At 41.4% G+C, this 27,088-nt stretch overlaps 1 pseudogene; it reads left to right on the top strand.

Annotated features, from left to right (window-relative positions):
* Nucleotides 1-247: 247 nt before the first annotated feature.
* Nucleotides 248-15,307, top strand: LOC135876295 (centromere protein F-like; annotated as a pseudogene).
* The last annotated feature ends 11,781 nt before the right edge of the window (nucleotides 15,308-27,088 follow it).

Consider the following 27,088-nt stretch of genomic DNA (forward strand, 5'->3'; position numbering starts at 1 on the left):
TACTTAGGGAGGTGGTGGAATCACCTTCCTTAGAGATTTTTAAGGTCAGGCTTGACAAAGCGCTGGCTGGGATGATTTAGTTAGGAATTGGTCCTGCTTTGAGCAGGGGGTTGGACTAAATGACCTCCTGAGGTCCCTTCCAACCCTGATATTCTATGATTCTATGACTTGTCCAAAGTCTTTACAAGTTTGTATGATTCAGGTTCAGTGATGTACACTTTGTATTAAGGAAAAAAGCTGATATAAAATGAGCTGGGTTGTGGAAGAGTGGTAAAAGGCCTTTCCACGAGGGCCCTTCAGAAGATTCAAGAGCTTGAAAGTCAACTAGACAAGCTTAAAAAAGAACGACAGAAAAGACAGTTTCAGCTTGAATCGCTGGAGGCAGCTTTGCAAAAGCAGAAGCAGAAGGTCATAGTCTTAATGCACCATGTAACTTTTAATACAATTTTGTTCTGCTCATATCCATTCAGAGTGCTGCTGCAAAGATTCCCCTGCCTGTCACTTTGACCATGTCACCTCTCTCGGCGCCCCTCAATTCTCTATTGCAACAAACAAGCTGCTTGTCTTCACCTCCTAGCTCCTTCATGGCCTCCCCCAACCTAGGCATCCTTTTTTTCATTCACTATTGAAATGTCAACTCCCGCCTCTGACTAGCCCATAACACATAAATTTTGTTAAATATTTAAACACTCACCTTTGTGTTTTCTCCCATGCTGTCAACTTGTGCTTGGGAAGAGCCCCCCATAACCATCTGCAAAGTCACCTCATCTTCTTTCAAAGTCCTCCTTACAACTCTCCTTTGCTGTGATGCCTACAAAAAACTTGACAACAGTTAAGCTGTGGTCTCAGTACGCAAGCTGCCTATCCTAGTGACCAATGGTGTCTCATTGTTTCCTTGTACTCTCCCCTTTTTCCTTGTCTTGTACTTAAATTGTAAGCTCTTTGGAGTAGGGACCGTCTTTTTGTTCTATTTGTACAGCGCCTAACACAGTGGGGTACTGGTCCATGACGAGGGCTCCTAGGTGCTACGGTAATAGCAAACAGTCACTTATACAATGCGTCTAGAATGCTGTGCAAACGTTAATCTTATGAGGCACCGTGGAAAAAGAAATTTTTTTTAAAAATACCTTTATGTAAATTGTTTTGATAAATTGATTGTACAGGGTGCTTTGTAAAACAAATTATTTCTACAAATGGACATCTGTGAACACTATATAAAAATATAATTTTTGTAAACATACCGAAATTGTCATGTTGATAATTTGCACCCAGTTTCTCATATCAGATACTCATTGGTATTTTGTGAACGATTAGCTCAACTTTTTTTGTACCCAACAACAGACTCATTCAGAATTTACACCAACTTGTCTAGATGAGCGTGGTGGTTTTAAAATATTGGAGTACGTTCTGTTGTAATGGCTTATTAAAAATTGCTGCTTTTATTTTCATGGATTCTTAGGCCAGAAGGGACCACTGTGATTATCCGTTCTGATCTTTTATATAACACAAGTCACAGAACCTCCCAGAAATAATTCCTAGAGCAGATCTTTTAGAGAAATCTTGACTTAAACATTTAAAAATATTATGTACAACAGTAAGAATCCCCCACTTATGCATCATCAGCATAGTTTGAACCCCAAACCTTCATCATTGTAGCACAGCCTGCTATCGCTTGAGCTAAAAGGACATAACTCTTAGGTACAGAGCTTCCAATTTAATCAGGGCTTTAGTCACAAAAAAGCCATAACACCTAGGTTTATAGCTGATAAGATTAATATCTGCATAACATCATTGCTGCCATCAAAAAATTGACATACCAGTAAAATGTAGACTACTCACTAACAGTTTTTGTGCTAATACTCACCCTGTGAGCGGTGATTGACACCTGTGTAAAGTAGTGAAGGAAAATGACACTAGCCCACTATCCAGGCCTTGCTGTGTATTCAGTCTTAAACTGTCACTAGCCTCTTGCTCTGGTAGTACGTTTTTGGGACCATTCTAAGTCCAATATCTTGTAAACTGTCAGGGATAGGAATGTATGCCGTATACCTTGCAAAGGCTGGGGATATCAAATCTGTTTTCCAATGCTACATAACGCAACACTGATCATGAGAGAGAGGATCTTGAAATTGCATTATTCTGATTACTATCTTGCATCCCTCCTTCAGATCAGAGATGGCTGTTCCAGCTGCTATCTTGAGGAAACGCAACTTGAGCATTGATCTCTTACTCTAGTCATTCTGGAAATACTGGTTGCTAACATTGACAGATTTGAAGGGAGAGGAGCAAGATGATGATCAGAGTCATATGGCTTTTAAGTTTAGCTCTTCTGATGATGTGCAAGGGTCTGGATAGGTGCTTTTTATAGCCAATAAACTCTTCCAAGAACAGGTGTGGGGCCACTGATTAGAGAAATCGTTTTAATATTAATACCTAGGTGGAAATTAAATGACTTGTGGTGACTATGTATTTTGATTTTAAATGTTACACAGGGAAGCCTTGCGATACGGACATTGGTAGAATAGCAATATAGCTTTGCGTGTAACTAAAATGTTCAGTGCTGTCAGGGCTTTGAAATGTAGTGAATAAAAATATTCAAATACCGCTTTTTTATAAAGCAGAAATTGTTTATTTTGTAAGTGCTCTCCACGCTTCACTCTGAATAAAGATGTGTATTCCCAGGCTTGATCAAAATCTTAAAATATATATATATATATATATTTTATAATTGACTAATCAAATTAGGTTGAAAATGGAAAAAAATGAAGGAGCAACACTAAAAAGAGAAAACCAGAACTTGATGGAATTGTGTGATAATCTTGAGAAAACAAAGCAGAAAATTTCACATGATCTTCAAGTAAAAGAATCACAAGTTAATTATCAAGCGGGACAACTAACTTCAAGCAAGAAACAAATTGAAAGACTAGAACAGGAACTTAAAAGGTGAGACCAAACTGTTCTGCTTTAACTGAAGTGTGGCTGTTATCCCATTTAAGTATTATTTTGCTTAGACATGTAAATGACTGTCAAATTACTGTCTTTGTCCACTTTATCTTACTTTAACTGTACTCCATATTTAAATAGAAGTTTGAGTTTGTGGCCAAAATTTTCAAACCTGGGTGCCTAAAACAAGGTTCCTGAGTCCCACGTTGTTATACTTATAAGAAGCACAAGGGATCTTTATAGGGAAGAAGGCAGCACGCCGCATTTATTGAGAATACAACAGTTAGCATATGCTTTTCAATCTCTCTCACCAGGGCCGGCTCTGGCTTTCTGGCCGCCCCAAGCAAAAAAAAACCAAACAAATACCTGCGGCGCGGCCGGAGCCAGGGTGCAGGGGGACTCCTGCCCCGGCTAGTGGGGGCAAGGGGAGGGAGCGGGGGGGAGAGAGAGAGAAGGGGGGCGGCCAGGGCTTCAGCGGGGCGCTGCCACGCAGCCCCTCCCGCCATGCCCCCTGCGGGCTGCCCTGCCGGGCTTGCTGCAGGGTGCTCCCGTCCTCTGCGCCACCGCCCCCTACAGGGCGGCCGGAGCGGAACAAACAAACAAACAAAAAAAGCGGCCGTGCCGCCCTAGGATTGGGCCGAATGCCGCCTCCTACAAGCTGCCGCCCCAAGCACCAGCTTGCTCGACCGGTGCCTGGAGCCAGCCCTGTCTCTCACACACACACATACCATGCACACAGTCCTGCCAGTTGATGTTTATAGTTATCAGTCCAGAGTCTGGATCAATCTAGTGGCCAGCCAGATTGGTCGCAGAGGGGAGCAGGGCTCTGTCAGTCGCGATCCAATGCTCCGGGAGTGTGGCAAGACGAACCCCCAAAGTCTTATGGCCAAGCACCCTGTTCTTATAGTCCTTTTTCTTTGTTGAAGTCTATGGATTTTGCTGTGTCAGTTTGTGACTGGGTTACTTCTTAATTGGTGTATCTTTTCATGTAAACATTCCAATACACCTCCAAGAGGGTCATCCTGTCCTGGTTCCGATTTAATCAGTTGTCCTTAGGGATACCAGCCTTCACCTCAGGGTTGTCAATTTGCCCTTCCTCAATCATGGATACATGTTGATGGTTCTTTGGCATCAACAAATCTCGATAAGTGTCTTCGCTCCTCCTTTCTTGACCATCTGCTTAACAATGGCCTTCCCACCTTATCTTTTCCTAATGCGTACATTCCTTACTCACACAAACAGATTGGGAATACAAACAGTAGTATTTTATATCGAGCAAAAAGGCATTGCAAATTAAACCTTGCTAAGGTTTACAATCAATAACCAAGACAATTTACATTGGGACCCAGGCCTTCAATGGTCCTCTAATCTACTTAACATAGACACAATACAGAATCCTGTCTCTTACTAACTAAATCTTAAAACAAAGAGCTAAAGAGGGCCCAATCTGTAATGCATATGGGAAAACAGAATCTCATAGTCCCAGAGGATCATTTCTTTCTGCTATTCAAAAAGGGTGGCTAGCAGGATGAAATCAAATCACACATTAATTCTTATAGTGCTATATAAAATCCTGCTCCTACAACGTTTAAGCTTCTAAATAAAGTTTTTTGATTATCTGATGTGATGCACACCTGAAACTCCCACTAAGCCCAGTGGAATTCATAGATGCTCAGCACATTTGAATATTTGGCCCTTTCTTTGTTGGGCAAAAAAGTTGTGTTTCAAACCTGTTAGCTTAACAGGATTGAAAAAAATATATACTTTTTGCCTGTCAAGATAAGGCCTTTTATGTAAGGCCCTTGCTTACACTGAAATTTTGCCAAGACAACTTTCCTTTTTTTTTTATAGCACAGCTTGGTGTGTGTCCACATTTAATTTTCTACTCCAACAAAGCCTTCTGTTTTTTACAGCATTAATTATTTCTCTTTTCAGAGTGACAAGTCCACTGCCAGTATAGTTGTCATGGATTCACATGTACCTGTACCAGTATAAGCAGTCCCTAGCTGCAATCCCACAATGCAACTTTCCCTTCCAGAGTTACTGTCTGGTAGCACTCTTGAAGTCCACTGTCCAGGATGCAGCGACCTGGAAGTTGTCCATACCTCACTTTTATATGCCAGCGTGTTTCTTCACAGCGACATCTGTTCCTGTTCCCTGCTACATTTTCACTGAATGTAGGTTCCTAGCACTGTCTCATGCTGCTGTCTATTCCAAGAGAGGGGTGCTCAGTTTCCTTGCACTGTGGGGGAAGGAGCATGTGCAGGCACAGCCACAGCACTCCTGATGGAACAAGAATATTTACAGCAATTTGCTGAAGGCTGTGGCAAACTCAGCCTCTTCAGAGAGGGGTTTCACTGCCACACAAAGGAAAAACAGCTGAGGCAGTGGTACCAGAAGGTGAAGAAAAGAGACATTTTGGAGCCACCTGCATGACCTCTCTCATAGTGAGCTGGGTGCTATATTCTGGAAGGACCTTACCTCCTCCCTTTAACTCTGTAGATACACTGTGTGTTCTGGTGAGGAGAAAGAAATCCCTCCCTGGAGCAATGGATGAGCAAGAGGTATCTGGCCCTGACCAGGAAGGGGACAACAAGGAGGGATACAGCAAGGCGGGTGACAGCCAGGGGCTATTTCATACCTAGCCATGACATGCACCAATATGTTTCCTCCTTGGGTGAAGGGAGATTATGGTAGGTGAGAATGATTATCGCATTAAATAAACTACTGAAAACGATTTTCACTGGGAAGGTTCTAACTGCATCAATAGCAGAGGCCGAGAACGGAAGCAAGTAAACACACGTCAGTTGGCACTCCATCAGTTGGTGTCTTGCGGTACTTTGAGGTACAGACAGAGCAGCCTGTTAATTTTTACACACAAAGCTTGCTGGTTTGTGGGCACAATTTCACAGAACTTTTTTTCAGTGAGTAGTATGTAAGACTTGCCCAAACATTATGTTGAAGATACGCTTTGGCCAGCCCACCGTGATATGGCACATCCCCGTGCCACTTTGCCAGGACCTCTGAGGGGGATCATTGCAGAAAACAGCATGACTGCATACTTCCATGGGCAGACTAAGGCCTCTTAAACAGCTCTTTCTTTGTCTCTTTGGGATCATCAAGGAGCATGACTTCCTGAAATAAGTGCAGTTGTCTTTATGAAATACTATCCTTTTTCTATATCAGAATGAACCCCATCCCCTCCCCAAGGCATTGGGTTAAGAAATCCTGATCTACTCTTCATGTAAGGTCTAGCACTCATTATGCCTTAGTAATTTGGAGGCAATCCACATAGTTATGCTGTACAGGGTGGGAAAATCTGAGTAGCTGCAACAGTTATGTCAGGGAAGGCTGCCTCCCTTCCTCTCCACCTAACAGTTCTGTGTTTATCACTAACCTTGACAGTGGGGCTCTCCTCAAGATTCTCCCTAACACCTCCACAGCTGTCTGGTCACTGTCAGAGCCAAGAGGAAGCGCACAGAGAAGGACATGCTCTGTGAGGTTATGCAGGTCTAAAAGTGAAATGCAAGGGCAATGAGGCAGGGGTGTGAACAGCTGCTGAAGGGGTAGAGGGAGGACAAAAATCAAAAATAAATGCTGCTGCTGCTGACCCAGCTGCTCAAATGAATTGTTGATCAATTATTGATTAAGAATCTCACTGCATTAGTTCACCCACTCCAAAGCATGGATAAATATGGGGTGTTGGCAGGAATATAGACACCTCATCCCCTTGTGTCAGTTCCTGGTGTATTCTACTCCCATGGACAACATGTCAGGGAACAAAGAACTTTGATTACACGTACAGTCATCTGTGATGCACTGACATCCAGTCTGCATGTTGTATTTGTACCTAGTCAAGTTATATAGCTAGTAAAGTCAATTATAAGTTATCTTTCTTTTTTTTTTTGTATGTCTAGCATGCCGTGGTGGTAATAACGTACATACTTGAAAGTTGGTGCAACTTTATTGTGACTTTTTGGTATTGCAGTGCTAGAAAGTAATATAACCAGAAAGGCTTCCATACCTCTTAAAAAAAAAGAAAGAAAAAAAAAAAGTCAATGCATGTATATTACAGAAGTGCTAGCCTGTATTGAGTCTAGAAATACACCACCTGTACTATGCTGATGGTCATAGAAACTACTGTCAATTAGTCCGGTCATTTTCCATACTTCAATAACAAATTCCTTAAAAGTAATGTATATCACAAAAAACACACCTGTTCTATTAATAGTTTCATAGAAACAGGATTAGGCCATTTCCTACTGTCAAAGTAAGCTTTTAAGGCTTCCTTTACCTGAACTGTGTTAGCAATGCAACTGTTAGCTAGCCTATTTTAGATCCAGCCCGTCCACCTCACTCATCCACCCTGGCAATAGGGTCTCTCAGATAGTGCTGCATGCTGTGCATTGCATAAGAACTGAGAATGTTTTACTTGTTGATATGGAGCTTTGGCATGAGACCCCTCCACCTATCCTGTTGTCTTCCAACTCTGCCCACTTCACATTCCTTCTTCAGCTGCACAGGTGAGAGTCAAATCTTTCCTTGCTTCTGTCTAGCTTGCTAGTAGATGGTTTCTTAAGCCAGAGAATTAAGGGTAGGCAGTTTCCATAAACTATGATCGGCACAGAAATGTCATTAATTCCAGTTGGATGGAGTGGGGAGTCTGCTTTCAATATGTCAAAAAGCACAGTGTTTCTAAAGCCATGGTTGTCCTGAATTTCTCTGAACCAGCCAGTGTTTGTCAGTAACGTGTCCCTTCTGACCTACCAAGGCCTGCATAAATTTTGAAGGTACCTTTTTTTAATATGCTCAGAAGCTAGGAAGGGGGAGCACAGAATGGGAATGCTTTTTTGTCTTGCATACCTCAATGATGAGTGTCCTTACCATTGATCTTTTTTTGTAACACCAAATTGATTACCCCACTAATTGATAGCAAACTGGTGTTGTAAGATTCCATAGGGCAATCACCACTTGTTTCCCCACTGTAAGGGCAGCTCTCGCCTTGCTGTTTCTGTGCTGGGGGAGTGGGGTGAGCTGAGCATGCAACTCTAGGAATGAACTTCTGCGTCTAAAAGTTCTAGAACCACTGATTGTCCCACCACTCATTAGACAGGCTCAAAACTCCCACTCCACCAAATGTGGTTGTTTCATGAATAGCCTCTGCATTTATTTTCCAGTTAGACTCAGTTGAGTCTTTGAATGCTGAGTCTTTGGGAATATAACACTAGAATGCCTATCCAGAGTGCAGCATGTTTTTGCCAATACAATTCAATGCTATGTAGACATCATGCCAGCAGAAGTGGCAGAGTGTAAAATACACTTTACCAAAATAGTTTTGACAGTGTCACCATGACAACAGAATTTTTACCACTGCAACTTTCTAGTGAAACTTTTTAGAGAGACAGGCTTGAAAGTCTTCACCTAACACTCTATATTATATTAATGAGAGTGATAAAGTTAAAGAGTTTGGAGGTTATATGACCCTTAGGGGGATTGTTGTACATATAGCAGTAGCTTCATAAAATGGACTCTTAATAAAACAATTTAATTATGAACATTTGGGGAATCTGCCTATGTACAGTTTACAAATTGTTTGATATTGGAGACCCTGTGTCAGACTGCAAACTCCATTTTGAATGTGGGTCTTTTAGCCTCTGTCTTTTCACCTCCATCTTGGACTAAAATTCCAAGTGGTGGGGGCATGGGGCTATCAGTGATAGGCTGTTAAATTTTGATGATCATTTAAATGGAGCAGCCTGGGACAAAGCAAGGGCTACCATCCAGGCTAAACTAGTTTTTCAAAATCTGAATTCTAGGAGTGATGGTAACTAAGTAACAGAATCTGTGGTAAGGTACTTTCATTAGCTGATGAGGCTGATTGGGAGTCACCTGACAAAGAAGGGGGAGATAATAAAAGAGGGTTTCTAACGAACCCTGGGGAGGGGGGCAAGGAGAGAAAAGACTACAGATACTCCATGATTCAGGGGAGAAACCATGTGCAGGAGGGCAGACAGAGAGAGGAAGAATCCTGAACTAGAGGACTCTGACCTAAGTCCAAAGAATGCTCTAAGAGTGGTGAGGAAATTGAGGCAGGGAATTGTGTATAGGGTTTTATTATTTTTTTGTCCAGATCTGTATACTTATTGTGCTTGCCAACAGAGAGTGGTTTTTGGGAACGCTTGTAAAGTCTGTGTGTCTGTGTTCAACTACTACATATCATTGAAGAGGTGAACTGTGTACCCAGAGTGCCCACAATGTTGAAGCTTTGGGAAAAGGGTGTGTTTAAATCTGCAGGGTCAGTGCTGGCCTGGGTGCTTAAGACAGCTAGGTCGTGTGGTCCTATTTCTGGGAAGTGGAACTAGGAGCCTGTGCCCTGGAAGTGTACCAGAGAAGCCAAGGGAAAAGGCAGTTGCTGCAGCCTATTCAGGCCAAGGGTAGCTTAAGAGCACAAATCAAGCATATTGGGACCCAAACACCGCAGTCTTGTGAATGTCCAGCAGAGGGAGCTTTCTCAGAGCTGTGACTGGATAATCCTTGTAATTGCTGTTCATCCATGTGTCCTTTTTGTGTATAATTCTTTTAGTTTTCAGTCTTCTGAAATATTAAACCTTGAGTGTATATATAAAATATAAACAAATTGTCTCTGTCATATAAGAACAAATTTAAACAACAACCCAATATCACTAGAAGTGAAAGTACAGATTCCAATATTTAGTTGAAGGTGTCGTATTGTCATCTAGAATCATATTTTTAGTGATATATCTTTATTATGCCTAATTTTATATTTCTTGAGGAACCAAAATTGCCATTCAATGTGCATTTGGGGCTCTTAAAAATGTATGATTGGGCCCTATTTGTTTCTGTAACTAATTAATTGCACTTCTAATTCTCTTTTAAACAGGTACAAATCTGAACTTGAAAGAAGTTAGCAAACATTGATTACAGGAGACTTATCATTCAGGAGTACACCACAGAAGAATTTTGCTGCTCCTTTAACACCAAATCAAAATCACAATGGTAACCCCCAACCCCCCCGTGTCTAGTATGCAATTGAATAAAATGTAAATTCCTTTGAAAGTACATGTCACTCCAGAAAGCATAAAAGAAAACAAAAGGTGAATGAAGAAAACAGCTGACCATGTGTTTGGCTTATAATCTGCTAATGTCTATAATTTTCCAATATTTGAAAATTAATTCCTATGAGTGAATATGTAGGAATTTAAGTGAGCATGCTTTATGAGTCCGAGAATATGCTTTGTCTTGATTCAGGGAAGGTTCAAATGCAGATACTAATATGGACATAACATATGTACATCCTAACTAATTATGTTCTATAACAAAATATTCAGGTGAAGTTTTCATTAAAAACAATTGAAATTCAGTTTCGCTGGCTGGCGAATCGGGGGCTTGAGGGATTTAGTAGTAAGTGCTCAGAGTTCAAAATGCTTACCAGTGACAATGTACCATCGCACAATTTGCTTGAGTTTAGGGTTGTGAAATTCAGAATCTACAATACAAAACAAAACACACAAATTTCATGGACACTAAAACAAGATACTGCCATTTGACTTGCATTTGGCTACCTGACTAACTGGAGTTGGAGATCAGTCTTTGTTCTCATTTGAAAGCTGAGATTTCAGATGCTTTCGGAAGATGCAAAGCATTCTGGCTATGGTGTTCCTTGAGAAAGTGGCTGCTACAGTTATGAAGGAAGTGGAGAGAAGCAAGATAGGAATCTGAGTGATGTGACTTTAGGCTGAGTTTTCTAATGTGTGGTGAGTCTCATTAGCAAGAAGTTAGGTGTTCAACTCCCACTGACTTTTCTTTTTAAGCTCCTTTGAATCTCAATGCCTGATTTTTCAGTCATGCTACAAACGAATGTTAATGCCAGGGGAACGGTGGGAAAACATTCTTCATTCAGGCCATATTACAATATACATTTGTACCCCTGGTATTGGTCCCTCAGTCTAGTGGTTGCATTTTCATTGTGGCACTGAGTTCCAGATCTCAGTTTTCAGTCCCTGAACTATTCAGTTTTATTGGTTTTAGAACTCCCTTTGAGTCATTGTCTTAATATATCACTAGAGATTAATGAGGGCTGTTGCTTTTATCACCCTTGTCTAATATTAGACATAAGAAATGGAATAGGAAAGATATTATGTATGAAATGAACCAGATTATTAGCAAATATTCCTTGTCAATTTGTAGATTCTAAGTTTGAAGAACTCCAAGAAAAATACAATAAAGAAGTTGAAGAAAGAAAAAAACTGGAGGCAGAGCTGAGAAATATCCAGATTAAAGTATGGGTATAGAGTATCTCAGCATTATAATCTCATTTAATGTGTGAAATGGAGAAAGGTGCAGTTCTTCAAAATTAGCCATATGATTTTTCAGGGAAACTGGTAAAATTAAATTTGCTCACTGTTCATGCCATTGAGATTAAAGTATAGATTTAAGAAGAGTAAGCAGTGGGTATGGTTAATTTCCTGGCAGCATTTCTGAAAAGTTAGTACTAATTAGAATACACAAAAAGGACTTTTTAAACATATTGTTTTCATGTAAATAATCACACAGTATTGGGGCCCTTAGTGCTTTAGTCAAAAACCCCATTCAAATGTTAGATGTATTGGAAAACCAGGTTCTGTAAGTACCAATAGCAGCTTTTTTGTATTTTTAGAACATAAGACTGGCCCTACTGGATCAGACCAATGGTCCATCTAGCCCATTATCCTGGCTTCTGGATGGTGCCAGATGCTTCAGAGGGAATGAACAGAACAGGGCAATTTATTGAGTGATCCATCCCCTGTCATCCAGTCCCGGCTTCTGGCAGTCAGAGGTTTAGGGACAGAAAAATATCTGATATTAGAGCCAAAACATGTTTTTTGAGTCCAGGTATTTTGTAAAAGTAAGTGCAAATAAATGAGTCTCTCTCCTGTGTGTGGAATGATTTGCATGTAGAATTCTTGCTAATGGGATCACCACACATTTGGAGATGAATAGAGCCCATAGTCTAAAATGTAGCTACATTTGTCCACAGAACACAAATGAGGATCAGAACTAATTTACAGTAAGTCTAGAATGAAGTACAAAAATGAATATTATGCATGTCAACAGTTAGCTTTACAAAACTGATCTGATCGTGAGGAATGTGCAGGGAAGGTACCTCAATGTTAATTGATAGGATGCCTCTCTTAAAAAACAAAACAAAAAACTTGCTCTACTAAATATAAGGAACCACAAGTCAAACTTCTTGTCCTTGAGATGCTGGCCAGCTTAGATATATTTGAATTGCAGATAGTACTCTCCCAACGCTCTTCAGCTGCCTGTGATGTTAATCGGCAAAGTATTCCAGTCAGTTGACTGCTGGGGGTATAAAAGCAGACTCGTGTGAATCATATAGTACTTTGTGTTGATGGATGATCTGTGTCGCTGACTCTGTTATCAAAAATTGTAACTGACAGCTTGACCAATTGCCCTATCTTATTTCCACCATACAGTAGTGAATTAATTCTCTTATGAATTGTCAGCTGTGTAAAGGTAGATATGCTTTCCCCCCCTCTTTTTAAATAGAAAATAAATCATTCTCATCCTCAAAGTGCTAAGAGTCACAGAGAGATTGCTCGGCATCGGACTTCTTCATCGGTGTTCTCGTGGCAACAAGAAAAGACACCAAGCTGTCCTTCATCCAGCAGTCAAGAAACCCCTTTAAAGAGAAGTTTTACTTTTCCCATTCTCCATGGGAACAAGAGGCAACTCCTAGCCACCGTGGCTTAAGATCAAAGAAGACAGATTTCAACAACAGTTTCTTTGACAATTGTAATAATTCTTCTGTCATCGAGCAATTAAAAACACAGAACCAAGGTATCTTGCAAGTGTAGTTATGACTTTAAATCTATTTTGTAAATAAGAACATCTTATTTTTTTAAAGATAATTAAAACCGTCTGTGTTTAAGGACTTCACTGAAGACTGTTTTATATATAAAATAGGGGTAAAATACCTACTCAACTTGTAAGATGTTTTGAGATCTCTGGGTAAAAAACACTATGTACATGTTTATTAATTATTTTATTGATTTATAAAGTTTTTCCAGTATGAAAAAATTAACTGAGCTAAGAAACTGACTTGTTTTATTGTGTTTTTGAATTTAATTCTTTGGAAGATCCTGTAGAGTAATCTGTTCTATCAAGAAGTCATTTTTCATGGAGATCCTTGCCTGGTTAAACTAAAACCATAGTAGAATGAGCATCTGGAGCTTCTTCAAATGAGAAGTCTTTCCCCCCACCATCCTCCCTACGGCTACACTAGAGAGCTTAAGCTTAAGCTCTCTAGTGTAGCCACTCTAAGCCGATGGGATAGAGATCTTCTGCTGGCTTAATTACTCCAGGCCCCGCAAGAGGTGGTAGCTATGTCTCCTGCCGACACAGTGCTGTCCACACTGACGCTTAACTCTGTGTACGTTATGTCACTCAGGTGGGTGACTAATTCACACGACTGAGCAACACAACTTATGTCGACTTAAGCTGTAGTGTAGCCATAGTGCCAGTGCAGCTGTGCAGAATATCCCCTTGGAAGTCTTTGTAAACATTTAATGAACACTATAGGATGAACCTTATCTTCAGCAGATAAGGTGACCGGTGACTTAAGGCCATTTCATGTCTTCTGCTCTGCCATCTGTCTTTGGTCTTCAGATTTTCTGTCAGTAAATTTTGTTACATTCTTGGAAGTGTTTGGGACAGTATCTGTATCCTCCATTTTTTTTTCAGTGAATGGATGGGTCTCCTTTCTTAGATTTCTACTTTAATCCAATTAAGACAAAATCGTTGGCAAATGGTCTTCGGAAAAGATAATTTTTTAAATGGTAATGCTGTTCTGCAGGATAGTTGTCTCAATTCAAACACTCACCCTTTGCTTACTGTTAGTTTAAATGGGAAGAGTTTTCATTCAAGGCTTAGTTTATATGCACGGTCACATCGTAAAGTTAATTGCGAACCTAAGATGAAGTTTCAGCTTTGGAAGCCTGAAGGTTGTTGTTTTTTGTTTGGTTGGGGGGGGGGGGGGGGTTGGGCGGGGGAGGAGGAAGGGGATGGGACAGGGTGAAGGGTCAATGACTGAAAAAAGGAAAATTCTCAACTGCTATTGGCTGCCATCTGTTTGTTTTCAGATAGAGTACCAGTGGAATAAGTCTTCATAAAAGAATGATCAGATCATTTATTTCACACGCTAATAATCTGAAATTGATTATTACTGTTCTTCATGTGCAAAATTCCATTGAAGTCTGTGGAAAAGAAACTATAGATTCTGAGCCTCCCCAAACACACACACGTGTATCATGACAAAAGCAGTTTTGATTTTTAGATACGCAGTGTTTTAGTGATGTGAAAAAAAGACCCTATATTATATTTACTAAAGCCCCTTCCAAAAAGGGAGACATGCATTGAATAAGTTAAATGAACACTATTTGGTTACATTTGGCCCAAAACACAGGTTTGTAATAGTTTTTCTTAAGAAGCAGCTTTTTCAAAACTTAAGACCAAATAGAAATGTTTCAGTAATGTTTTAGAAAATTCCAGTGGAGGTAGTTCTTATAAACAAAGAGCAGTGATTCTCAAACTTTTGTACTGGTGACTCCTTTCACATAGCAAGCCTCTGAGTGTGCCTCCCCCCCCCCCCCCCCCCGTATAAATTAAAAACACTTTTTAATATATTTAACACCATTATAAATGCTGGAGGCAAAGCAGGGTTTGCGGTGGAGCTGACAGCTTGTGACCCCCCACATAATAGCCTCAAGACCCCCTGAGGGGTCCCGACCCCCAGTTTGAGAACCCCTGACAAAGAGCCTCTGCAAAATTTGTGGCCTAAACGCTGCGATGTTGTGCCAATACATAAGAATCAGAAAATGAAGCTAGTAAAAAACAAAGTGAAACTGATCTACAGTCACTATCCAAGCTCAAAAAATAAACCTAAATTGTGCCAACTAGACTTTTAAAGGCCTTTCAATTTTCCTAATTTGATAATAGATGTTTAAAATTTTTTATATTGCTACATATTTAACCTGATAAGCAGTTATTAAGTAGTTATTTTTTTATTTGCATCTTATCAAGTGCATAGAATATGTCTAATTAGAATGTGTAGGCTGCTTTAAAGTACTAATACAGTAAATACCTTTAAGTAGAAGGCATAATATTAATCCTTTTTCTTTTAAATTAAGAATTAAGCTTTAGAGTTCAAGAACTGGAACATCTGCTACAAGATCAAGAAAAAGAAAAGAAATTCCATATGAACAAACTTCAAGAAATTCAACTCCAGCTGGAGAAAACAAAATTGGAATTCACAGAAAAAAGATTCTGTTTTGCACAAAATTAGAGATGAATTGAATAGAATGACAGCACAACATGATCAAGGTACTGCCCAGGTACTGTACCATGTTGCACCAGGCCTCTTCTGGCTGCTTTTATAATTATTGTTAGCAGTAGTGTGTGTCAAACATTCAGTCATATTTACAAGATTCAAGATACTTGAATAATGTTTCTTAGAACATCCTGAGGATAATGAATTGAAAGTATGCATTATGTTGGACAACCTTAAGTTCTTAATTAGCTTGCCATTTTCTGCAAGGGTCCAAGCAGGTACTTAGCATCTTGCAGCCTCATGCCTTTGGGCATGATTCACTGAAGATCTGGAACATCTTCTCCAGTAGGGCCCTACCAAATTCACAGCCATGAAAAACGCATCACGGACCATGAAATCTGGTCATTTGTGTACTTTTACCCTATTCTATACAGATTCATGGGGGAGACCAGTGTTTCTCAAATTGAGGGTCCTTACTTCTGTGCTACCTTCAGAGCTGGGCAGCCAGAAAGCAGTGCCTGGTGGCCAGGCACCCAGTTCTGAAGGCAGTGCCCCACCTGCAACAGTGCAGAAGTAAGGGTGACAATACCATACCATGCCATCCTTACTTCTGTGCTGCTGCTGACAGTAGCTCTGCTTTCAGAGCTGGGCTCCCAGCGAGCAGCTACCACTCTCCGGCCTCCCAGCTTGAAGGCAGCGCCGCCACCAGCAGCAGCACAGTGGTAAGGGTAGCAGCACCGCAAACGCCCCCTCCCACAATAATATTGTGACCCCCCCCCCCCCACACACACACACACACCACCTTTTTGGATCAGGACCCCTACAATTACAACACCATGACATTTCAGATTTAAATAGCTGAAATCATGAAATTTATGGTTTTTAAAATCCTATGACGGTAAAATTGACCAAAATGGACCGTAGTCCCTACCAATAATATTACATAGAGCAAGAATGACACCTGGTGGCCAATTGTGACCTTAAAGGGACACTGTCATATAGTTTAACATTTTCAGCCTAAACTACCATAAATTCAGGGGAAAGTTACTTGGATTCTAAACTATCGCAGGCTAAATACTTGGGTAAACTCGAGTTAAGAATGAGAGTGCCTTACAATAAATTTGTAGTAATTAAAACTAACAAGTATTAACTTTGAATTTCCTGTATTTTTAAGTTAAACGTAAATCGCAACCCAACATTTAAAAATTTGGAAATGTATCATTAAGGCTCTCAAACAACCTCAACTCTGCCTCGTCAGTGACTCTAGCCTCTAATCTTTCTTCCTGGAAAATGTGTTGTTTTCAAGTCCTTCACATAAGAGTTTGCAAGATTAGGTCTCCATACTGAACTGGTGTTTTGATCAAGGGCTTTTTGTACTGGCTCTAGGACAATTTGTAAAAGCCAGTGTATTATCGGTTTAGTGAAGAGACCACTGCTATCCCTTTGTAACTTTTCCCCCTTCGAGTGGTTATCCATATGCACAGTTTGCTGACGGTGTGCAATGTACCCCACTCACCCATGTTCAGAGTCTCATGCACCTTGAGCGGCCTCATGTCCTGCACCGAGGGCATAAAAGGGTGGAGCAGGCCAGCCACCACTCAGTTCTTCTCATGCCTCCTGGCTTCGAGAAGAACATGGGCAGTGAGCAGTGCTAACAAAATAACTGGCTCTTTTCAAATTTGTGCATAGTATAGATAGGGCTGGTTAGTTGTTGCCCATTGGCATTTTGTTTTTTTAACCAGAATAGCTATTTCTTTCTGGTGCCAGGATGGCTTCTTCTAAGTCCCCTGGATTTACATACTGCCCATCAAACAAGGGCACTATACCCTTTAATGTTTGGCATTTAAAATATTTATTTTGTCTGGGGGAATATCCCTGGAAAATGTGCTATTTGCAAGTCCTTCACTTGCAGGACCTGCAAATCTAGAGAAGCCCTGCTCCAGATGTACTTAATGGGTAAAGCAATGAGACTAGCTTCAGGCCCTGGGTCATATAATCATAGAATATCAGGGTTGGAAGGGACCTCAGGTGGTCATCTAGTCCAACTCCCTGCTCAAAGCCCAACTTATGCTATCTTATGTCCGGACAAAGCGTCTTTAGGACACATCCTGTGTTCCTACTGACAGTTGTCACAGACTTACATCTGAACTAGCAGAGTCATCTGCCTATATTTTTCTCTGAACCACCCGCTTCTAAGGCTGCTGCTATGCTCTCTATGTTGAATGTCAGACGTGCTTTGGCATGTTAATTTGCAAAGGCTGAAATCTTTTAGATCTTCATCCAGTTAGGTGCATATATGACTGTGTGAGGGCCTGTTTAATAAGTGGTTAATATGGATTCTCCTGCTTCATTCAGCATTTATTCTACCAGAGCTCAGGCATCATCGCTAACATATTTCTGTTGTGGAAATATGTAAAGCAGCTAGGCTGTTTGGGGAGGCACAGTTTTCCCTACCCGGCCCTCCATACAGTTTTGCACCCCGATGTGGCCCTCGGGCCAAAACATTTGCCCACCCCTGCTATAGGGGCAGAGGGACTTGCCTACTTTCAAATGTTAGGCTGTCTTTTATTTTGATCTTAACTCTGAATTACCTTGGTTTCTAATGCTTGATTTTGTTTGTTTTTAATAACTGCAGCATTATTATGAATTTAAAAAAACACTTACATGTACTGTCAACTTTACTCACAGATTTTAATGATTTGTTTGGTTTGGTTTCTGCCTGGGGATTTTCTTCATTATTTTTTTAAGACATTTTGAAATCTTTTCCATGCAAAGAAAGAAAGCTGGCAGAGAGCCCCCGGTGTTATGCAGAGAACAATGGGGGAGCTAAGTAACAGGGAACATTGTAGTGCTTACAAGTACGATAGGGGTTAAACAATCTGTATTCCTCAGGTTCTGTTGTTACCAGGAGCACTGCAGGTTCTGGTGGAGCTTCTGAACTTTGCAGGCACTCTGAGTTGAGATTAGTGGAGAAACTCTGAGGGGCTACAGGAATTCCTGAGAACATGGGGAAGTTCAGCTGAATGTTTTGGCCTCTGCCAATTGCTGCAGCTCCACAATTTTCCTGTGCATTTGGTAGAACATTGTAGCTCATGCAAGTCATGGATTCCATGATTCTTCATCTTTATCTTTAGCTTAACTCTTTTCCCATCCCCTTTGTGCCCCTCCATACACACTTAGATTAAAGAAGTTATGTTGCCGTGGGGAAAGGGACCACCACATGTGTCTTCTGTAGATGTGATGGTTGTCACCTACCCTTTGCTGTCAGGGTTTTTATATATGCATGCAGATTCTGCTGCCTACTTAAGAATGTTAGAAAATTCTGCTGCTTCCTACATCCTATATACAGGATGCTGAAGATTATACCATCATATGAATGGGGGTTAAGAATTTCCCTCTGGAGAGGTACGGTAATGGCTGTTCTTTGCTACCTCTGTGAGGACCCCATTGAGAGAAGGTCTTGGCTGGGAGTAGGTTGAGGCCAGGGACATTGAGCCAATCCAGTGTTATTACCATGTTTGTATACAGATGTTCAAGTAATTTAACAATGAGAACTTTTGACCTGTGAATAGGCCCTCTCCACTTCAGTGACTGATAGCAAATTGCAGAGGAAAGATTGATTGGTTGCTACTTCTGATGTCACAATGATGCTACTTATGAATCACCTGAGTTACTGAGCAAATTGCAGAGGAAAGATTGATTGGTTGCTACTTCTGATGTCACAATGATGCTACTTATAAATCACCTGAGTTACTGGCATAACTCTGTCACCATAACCTCTAGGTGTGACTGTTAAGAGCTTTTCTTATTACAGTCTAGCTTCTTTAAATGAGTTGGAAATCTGACTGAATTACAAATTATATTATTAAATATGGAATATATGAAGAGTCTGGGGTGGGTTGCCACTGGAATATTCAAAACCCAGGAAAAGGTGAGAGAACAAGTGGTGAACTTTATTAATATTGTGATTTTTTTTAAATTGTTTTCTTTGGCAAAGTAAGAAACTATTTTATGCAGAAACTTAATGTCATCTAAAGTGTAACTCTGCTAAACTTGGAAAGTAGATACATTTATTATACTGTGAAACAGGGATTTTTAGTTCCACTTTAAATGCCAATGTCAACCTGTTGGGTGAGAACCAAATCCACTTCAATTTAGGCTGAAACAATTTATTTTAGCCTTTATTATATATGTTTTCAGAAAATGCTACTATCACCTATGAATTACATAAACATTCAAAAAAAGATAAGGCAAGAAAAGGAAATGCTCAAGTTATCTTTCTTGGGGACAGGGTGACTCTTTTCAAATCTCTGCTATGCTTGGCTATTTTTCCTCTGTATCTTCTCCACTATTATGTCAATCATCTATTTTTTTAATCCTCTGTTCTGTAACTTTGTGCAGACTCAGTATAGCAAGCTACCTCATCTGTGTCTTTATCCGTATATATTCCACTCTAACCCCCTAATTAAAAGATTCTCCTGCATAAATCACAATAACTAACCCAAATTAATACATTTTTTGCTTATTCTGCTAAAACTTACTTATATCTGTGTAGTTCCCAATGCATCTATTCCTTGCTGTCACGCTCACTGGTTCCATGCAGTTGTACTTACATTACAGCAATTTTTGTTCTTTTTACTCATCTGTTTTTGTGGTCTTGAGTTTTTACTTGTTAGCTGGTCGAATGGACGGGTGGGGGATGAGGGATTGTACCTGACTTACTGAAAGCTAACAGCTCTCTTCTCTACCCTGCTATCTGCTTGGTCAAGAACTTTATATATGAGACACACAAACCAGTTTTCTGATTTACAGACTGTTTCAGCAAAATCTGATGATCTAAAGCAGCAGAAATACATACAAAAAGCAAAAATTCCTTCCTATTTTCTTATAGTATTATATATAATAATTTCTCTAACATTACTTAGTACATATTTGACTAACACAATTCATTACACAGTTCTCCAGCAAAGCTTAACTATGTATGTGCTTGCTCATGGTGGCTCCATAATTTACAGTAGAACTTCAGAGTTACGAACACCAGAGTTACAAACTGATCAGTCAACCATACAAATCTCATTTGGAACCAGAAGAACACAATTAGGCAGCAGCAGAGACACCCCCTTTCCCTTCCCCCCCCCCACAAAAGGCAAATACAGTACTGTACTGTGTTAAACTATTAAGAAATAAAGCAAAAGCAGCATTTTTTCTTCTGCATAGTTCCTCACTTCAATAAAGCATAAATTAAAATGAAATATATCTCCACATATGCCAGTAGCATTTTTCACATCCTTTTAAAATTATATTCAAATACATTGTTCATCTTTTGCTTTAAAAGCATCCAACCATGAAGATGATTTAAATCTTATCAGCAGTTCACTTTTTTATTACCTTTAAAAATAGTTACTTGTCTTAAAGAAAAGATTTCAGAAAATAAAAATGTGTTCTGTAGAGAGAAAAACAGTTATTCTGCTAGGACAGCTTTCTGGTAAATTGGTTGTAAGTCTCCCTAACATGCTGTGAATACAATGAAACTGTAAGAGGCAAAGGAGCGACGGTAGTATTGTGTTCTGAGAAAATGTATAGTAGTGTGCTTTGGGCAACTTTCAGACTTTTATCAGCAGATTGTTTTCACAATAGAAATTACACTGGGAATTTATTAAATGGGGTTTCAGTGTACTCTAGTTCTTTATAAACCACCAAAATTACAAGCAATATATTATTTTAATAAAATGACAGATAAACTGAAACACTTCTAATAGGAGAATTTCCTCTAAAAAGGAAATTCTTAGCATATTGATTTTCAGTTTAAAATTTCAGTCTAACCTACTTTAAACAATGAAAATTGTTCTGTTCTTGCTGTTCAAAATAGTTCACTAATTTTTTTCAGTTGAATCAATGTGCTGATTCACTGTAAATTGAAAGTTGCATTGAATTTATCTCCTGTGCCTAAACACTTCTCGGTTTTTTTAGGTTTTGCTGCTCATTTATTGAAACTTAGCACACACTTGTACTATAGCCAAGTGTAATCTGTTATCAGTTTGGGATGGGATACCTGTGTGGGTGTTCACTAGGTCATGGAAGACTGTAAGCAGTTTGGGGGCAGAGACCATGACTTCCTTGTATGTATGTGGTTTTTTTTTTCTTTTTTAACAGTGCCTACTAAAGTGGGGTTTCAATCCTGATTGCGGGGGCGGGATTGCTATTGTAGTACAAATAATAAATATTCCCCTTGCATCACTGTGATTTATGATTAAACTTTTTATAGACTGAAATGATGGAGCAAAACATGAAAAGATTACTGAAATGGCAAAGCGAAGTTGAAATTAATCGTCGCTCCTTAGACGAGAAAAGAAAAGAACGGGAAAAGGTAAGACAAGACCCATTTTTTCACAAGTTTAAAGTTGCCTCCAGACTGCTGTTACCAGAGTGAACAAGTTGTTCATTGAGTATTTGTCCATGTAGATCCCACTCTAGGTGCATATGTGCCTCAGGCACGCAAGATTGGATTCTTCTTCTTTGAGTGCTTGCTCATGTCGATTCCATATTTGATGTGTGCGCGCCCCCTAGGGCCGGCTTTGCCAACCTCTGGAGCCCTGTGCTTATGTGCTGGTACATTGGGCCCGGCTGGCCCCATGCCCTCTCAGTTCCTTCTTTCCACCAGTGACGGTTGTTGGAATGCTTCTTGTTTTCACAAGTCCGATAGTGGTTTCTCTAACTTTGGACTCTGAGTTTTTCTTGTATATTGTTACTGTAGTGTTAGTAGTTAGCATTTAGGAGCGGAGTCCCATTAGGGACATAGCCCCAAGGACGGGGTATGCCCCGGTCCCTGGGGTTTAAGCCATGGGCTGGGTGCAGCAAACCTATGTCTATTAGTGACCTGAACACGAGCTGCCTTAAGTGCCTCAGAGAGGCGCATATTAAAGAGAAGTGTAGGATCTGCAAAAACTTCAGACCTCGCACTCTTAAAGACAGGGATATCTGATTAAAAGCCATGTTGATGGAGGCTGCCCTGTGCCCTGCGTTGGAACCATGCCGCTCCGACTCTGCGTCGAGCACCTCGGCATCGGTGCGGAGTGCCCCTCTGACACCGGGACCTTCTTGGTGCCGCTCCCCTTCTCCCATGCCTAAGAAGAGGCATAAGAAGTCATGGTTGGAACGAGGTCATTCTCTGGCACCACACACACCTACCCGGGAGTCCCCACACAAATCGAGACCTGCACAGGGCTGCTCGATTTCCCCAAGAGCCACATCTGGCAGCGGCCACATCACCTAGGGCACCGAGCTCAAATTGGGAACCACCACCTACTCTTGGGAGACGTCGGGGCCCACAACATTTTTTCATGTCACCTTCAATGTTGGAGGCATTCCGAGCAGCAAGAGACTTGATGTGTCTCCCTGTGCCACCCATGCCTGGGGACCTAGGCCCATCTTTGGCAGACCTCTCCAAGGCGGTTTCCTCTAAAGGGAAATCCGTGATGAGACTACTTTCTGGGCCTCTGTCGTGGCACCGCTCCCCAGCCCGACGCTCCCCATAATCACGTCATCGCTCGCCACTTCGCTGGCCTCCACTTTCCCGGCACCAATCCTCGGTACCGTGAAGCGCATCTCCAGCTCTGAGACACCGGTCACCTTCCCTGTGGTGCCGCTCCCTGGTGCAACAGTGATCCCCAACAAGCCATGGCTACCAGCACGAGGCCACCTCAGCTCCACCCTAGTCTCCTAGGGAGGAATCTTCCACGGGGTCTGAGAGTGAGCCCTCCCCACCCCAGAGGCATCATCAGCACTGGTCTTACGGGCCAGAGCCCTCAGCAGGCCCGCCATCGGGTCCCTGGCCATCCACCCAATGGCCACCCCAGTGTTGTATTGGACCCTTTGGGGGTTCCCTCCCATGCCGTGCTCATATTCTCTCCAGGCACCCTTGGTAGTTTCTGAGGGCCAGGCCTTGGCTATGCCGAGGATGAACCAGCTGCAACACCCATGGCTGCCTCGTTCCCTGACGAGGCGGTGGCTGGACCTGCCAACCTTTTGCTACCCGACGATTTCCGTGCCCACCAGGAGCTGCTTGAAAGAGTGGCCTCCAACTTGGGGCTGGAGATTGTGGTGCTCAAGTGTAGTTGGCTACAGCAACTACACTTCCCCAAGTGAGGGACCTTCCTGGGACCAAAGTATTGTATTCCTGGACCTAATGATCTCCCCCCCCGTCCCTGTTAGAGCCTTTATCACCTATCAAGACAGGATTTTTGGTGGCTGTTATCTCCGCTCAAAGGATAAGCTAGATTTAGGCGTTAATGGCAGGACCTCTTTTACTATATTTCACAAAGACAAGCTGACTGTTCTTTGATCTTGCCCTAGGTTCTTATTCAGAGTGGTCTCAGGCTTTTGTTTGCATCAGTGCATACACCCTCAGTGTTTCCCTCCCAAACCTCATTTGACTCCTGCAGAGGCAAAACTTCATATGAGTGGTGTCTTTAGGGCACTTTTCTACCACCTCCATAGAACAAAGCCTTTCCATAACTGGCCTAGAACTTTTTTTGTAATATTTGGGATAGGTCTAGAGGGCTCATTATTTCAACCCAGAGACTTTTGAAATGGATATTTGACTGCATAAAGATCTTCTGTGAACTAAATAAATTAGATCCACCTTCTCATATTAAAGCAAACTATACTAGGCCCCAAGTGACATGGGCATGCTTGAGGAAGGTTCCTATGTCAGAAATTTGCTAGGGAGCCAGTTGGAGCTCATTGCATACTTTTATTCAGCACTACTCGCTAGTTGCAACTACTAGATCTGATGCCCAGTTTGTTAGGGCAGTCCTGCAGTCTTTATGTAAATTAGACTCTTGACATCCCCCTCACCTAAAGTGAGATCCATGTTAACAGATACTGGGAGACAAAACTCCAATTACTTACCTTACAGTAATTCTGGTTCTTCTGGCTGTTCTGCCCACATGGACCCCACGACCAGTCCTCTTCCTCTACTATTATGAAATCCATTAGTTTTGGGATTCTGTATTGGCAAAGAAACTGAGAAGTGGCTGGGCCTGCTTTGCCCGCAGGTGTTATGTGTGTGTGAGGGGGGTGCATGTGTGTGTGCGTGCATATTAAGATACCTGCTGATGCTACACTGTGCACTGTCAACCCAAAAGAACCCAATCTCATGCACGTGGGGCACATGCACACCTAGAGCAGGATCCATGTAGCCAAAACATCTCAAAAGAAACCAGTTAGTGTAAGGAAAATAACTTTTTTGTAATATGTTATTCTGATTTTGCTACTAAGGGGCAAATTTTAGTAGCTCGTATTCAAATTGAGGGTAAGTTAGTGGGAAAATATTTTCAGTATCTCCACTCTGACCTTCCCGCTTTCATTTTTTTCTCCTTTGTCACACTCTCCCTTGCTACTTTTATTTGGATTTTTTCTTTTCTTTTAGTTTGGCAGCTGGATGGATCTGCATTTGTTAGTGAAACAATTTATTGGCCTACCACGAATTAAATTGACTAAAACCATGTTCCCTACCTGTTGATAATAGTAGTCTGGTGGTTATAACTTGGTAAGAGGAAGTGAATCCGTATTTCTTCAAGGTAGGCTGGGCAGGCAGGCTACCAATTTGTTCCCCCCCAAATTATTGTTAGATGATAAAAAAAATCAGAAAAAAAGTGTGAACATTTTGCTAGTAATTGGCTCACTTATTCCTGAGTGTGACCCTCCCCACCTGCATTCTTCTGCTCCTGGCAGGCCAGCCCAGGGTAGGAGTGGGCCTTTGGAAAGGGTATGAGGGCAGAGAGGCTGGGGGTAAGTGGGGGAGACATAAAGATTTGGGGAAATGGATCACTGGGATCCAAGAGGGTTGGGGACTTCATAGGATGGGTCTCTGGCTGGCAATGAGAGTGGGAACAGGCTGTGGGGGTACTTGAGGACATAGGATGGAGCAGGTGTCTTGCTGGAGGATAGGAGGGTGCTTAGGAGAAAGCAGAGGGGAAGCACTAGCACTTCACTACCTTCTCCATCTGACAAACCTGCTATGATTTGTTAGAGGGGAGTCCTGCAACTGCTGCCAAGAGAAGTTTGGCAGAGAGGTTTGTTGCCAGGAGACGCTTTCCCTTCCCTATCTTCCTCCACTTTCTGCTCCCCCACTTAGCTCTCTCTTTTCCTTACCAACCTCAACACCCTCTACTAAAAGTCCTGTGACCCTCATAGCCCTATTCCCCCACATAAATCCCCTCTCAAATTCATTTAGAGCCCCAACCATAAGGACCGTGGGGCTGGGAAGAAGCCTCAAAAACTAATTATACCTGGATGGATATCTACTTTGCATCTCCTAAAGATTGCAGGAGATGGGCTAGATTCCTAAGGATCTTAGGAGGTGTGCATTAGTGAAGTTCTGCTCCCCCAGAACTGAGGCGGGAGGAGTGAATGCCCCTCTTCCAAGCTTCTGTTGCTACTCAGTCTTATGGTAAGTCAAAATGAAAAAAACTAAGGCAGTTTCCTCACAAAAAACATTTTTACAGCAGTAAGTTAAACATGTAATCATAGCAAAGAAGGGAATTTTCCCCCCCAAAGGATCATTATTGGGGATTAGTCTGGTTGCTTAGTTGTAATGCTCAATGTTGTTATGGAGATCTACTTTTGAATTGATATATAAGCTTCATTCCATTATTTGCTAGTATTTTTTTTCATCCACCTGTATTGGTGTAACAGATTCAGTAGGCTACTCTGATTGGCCAAACTGAGTCATGGCCATTAGTGGCCATAACAGAATTTATGCTTTACTTAAAAATGGTTTTTAAACTCTTTTTGCTTCTGTAAGAGAGGGCTTTAGTGTAATTAGTAACTATTTACAGAGACTATTTACAGTCCCTCCCCCATGTTTTCCAGTGTTAATAGTTATAGTAACTTGACTAGAAACATGTAACAGGAGTGTGTTTCTCTCCCCTGCTCCCTCCCCCTCCCCCATCTTCTACATTTCTAGGAAGTATTACGTCAGCTACGTGCCTTAGAGACAGTGGCTCAGCAGTGCAAGGAGATAAAACTCAGCCAGGACTTGCAGCAAGCCAAGCATGAGTACCGTGGTCTACGGGCAGAATTTGACAACGTAGGATTTTTAATATCTGAACTAGTCAAATGGAAGTGGTGATGCTGAGTTTTTATTTTATGTAAAATTTTAACTGTCCTCTTTTTTGTGTTTAAAGATCTAGACATGACTAATATTTAAGTGCAACTAAATACATCCCAGGTCAGAGCAAGCTGCGGTATGTTCCTGTCACAGGGTGAGCTGGTCCATTAAAAGACTGGGGCACAGCTGCACTTGTTCTCAGGTTTAGCCCATCTCCCTGTATGATGGGAATGAATACAAGGGTCATGTGACGGAAGCATGCATCTAAACCAGGCCTGCTGGTTTAGATGCATGGCAGCCTGTAGTCATTCAAGAGAGAGACACCCCTCCCCCCCCACGCCCCAAAAGTTCAGAGAGACACTCTCTCTCTCCTTAGTTCCCAGGCAGAGAGCCTGTGAAGAGGACAGGTGACAATTTTCCAGAACTCTAAGGCAGAAGACTTTTGGGGGAAGATATTTACAAGGAACTGGAAACTGTGCAGGGATAAGCCTCCATTGATGGACCTGCAGGATGCAGAAGTCCCAGCTAGGAGAGGGGCTGGACTGCAGGGATGGGCATGTTCTGATAAAGACCTGGAAAAACTTGAGGCATTATAAATGGAAAGGAATAATTGAGGCTGGTAAGGGTATGTTTGAGTGTTGTGTTATGATAATAAACCAAACTGGAAGAGAGCACTACTGTAA

This window comes from Emys orbicularis, chromosome 3, assembly GCF_028017835.1.
Source record: "Emys orbicularis isolate rEmyOrb1 chromosome 3, rEmyOrb1.hap1, whole genome shotgun sequence".
Lineage (NCBI taxonomy): Eukaryota > Metazoa > Chordata > Testudines > Emydidae > Emys > Emys orbicularis.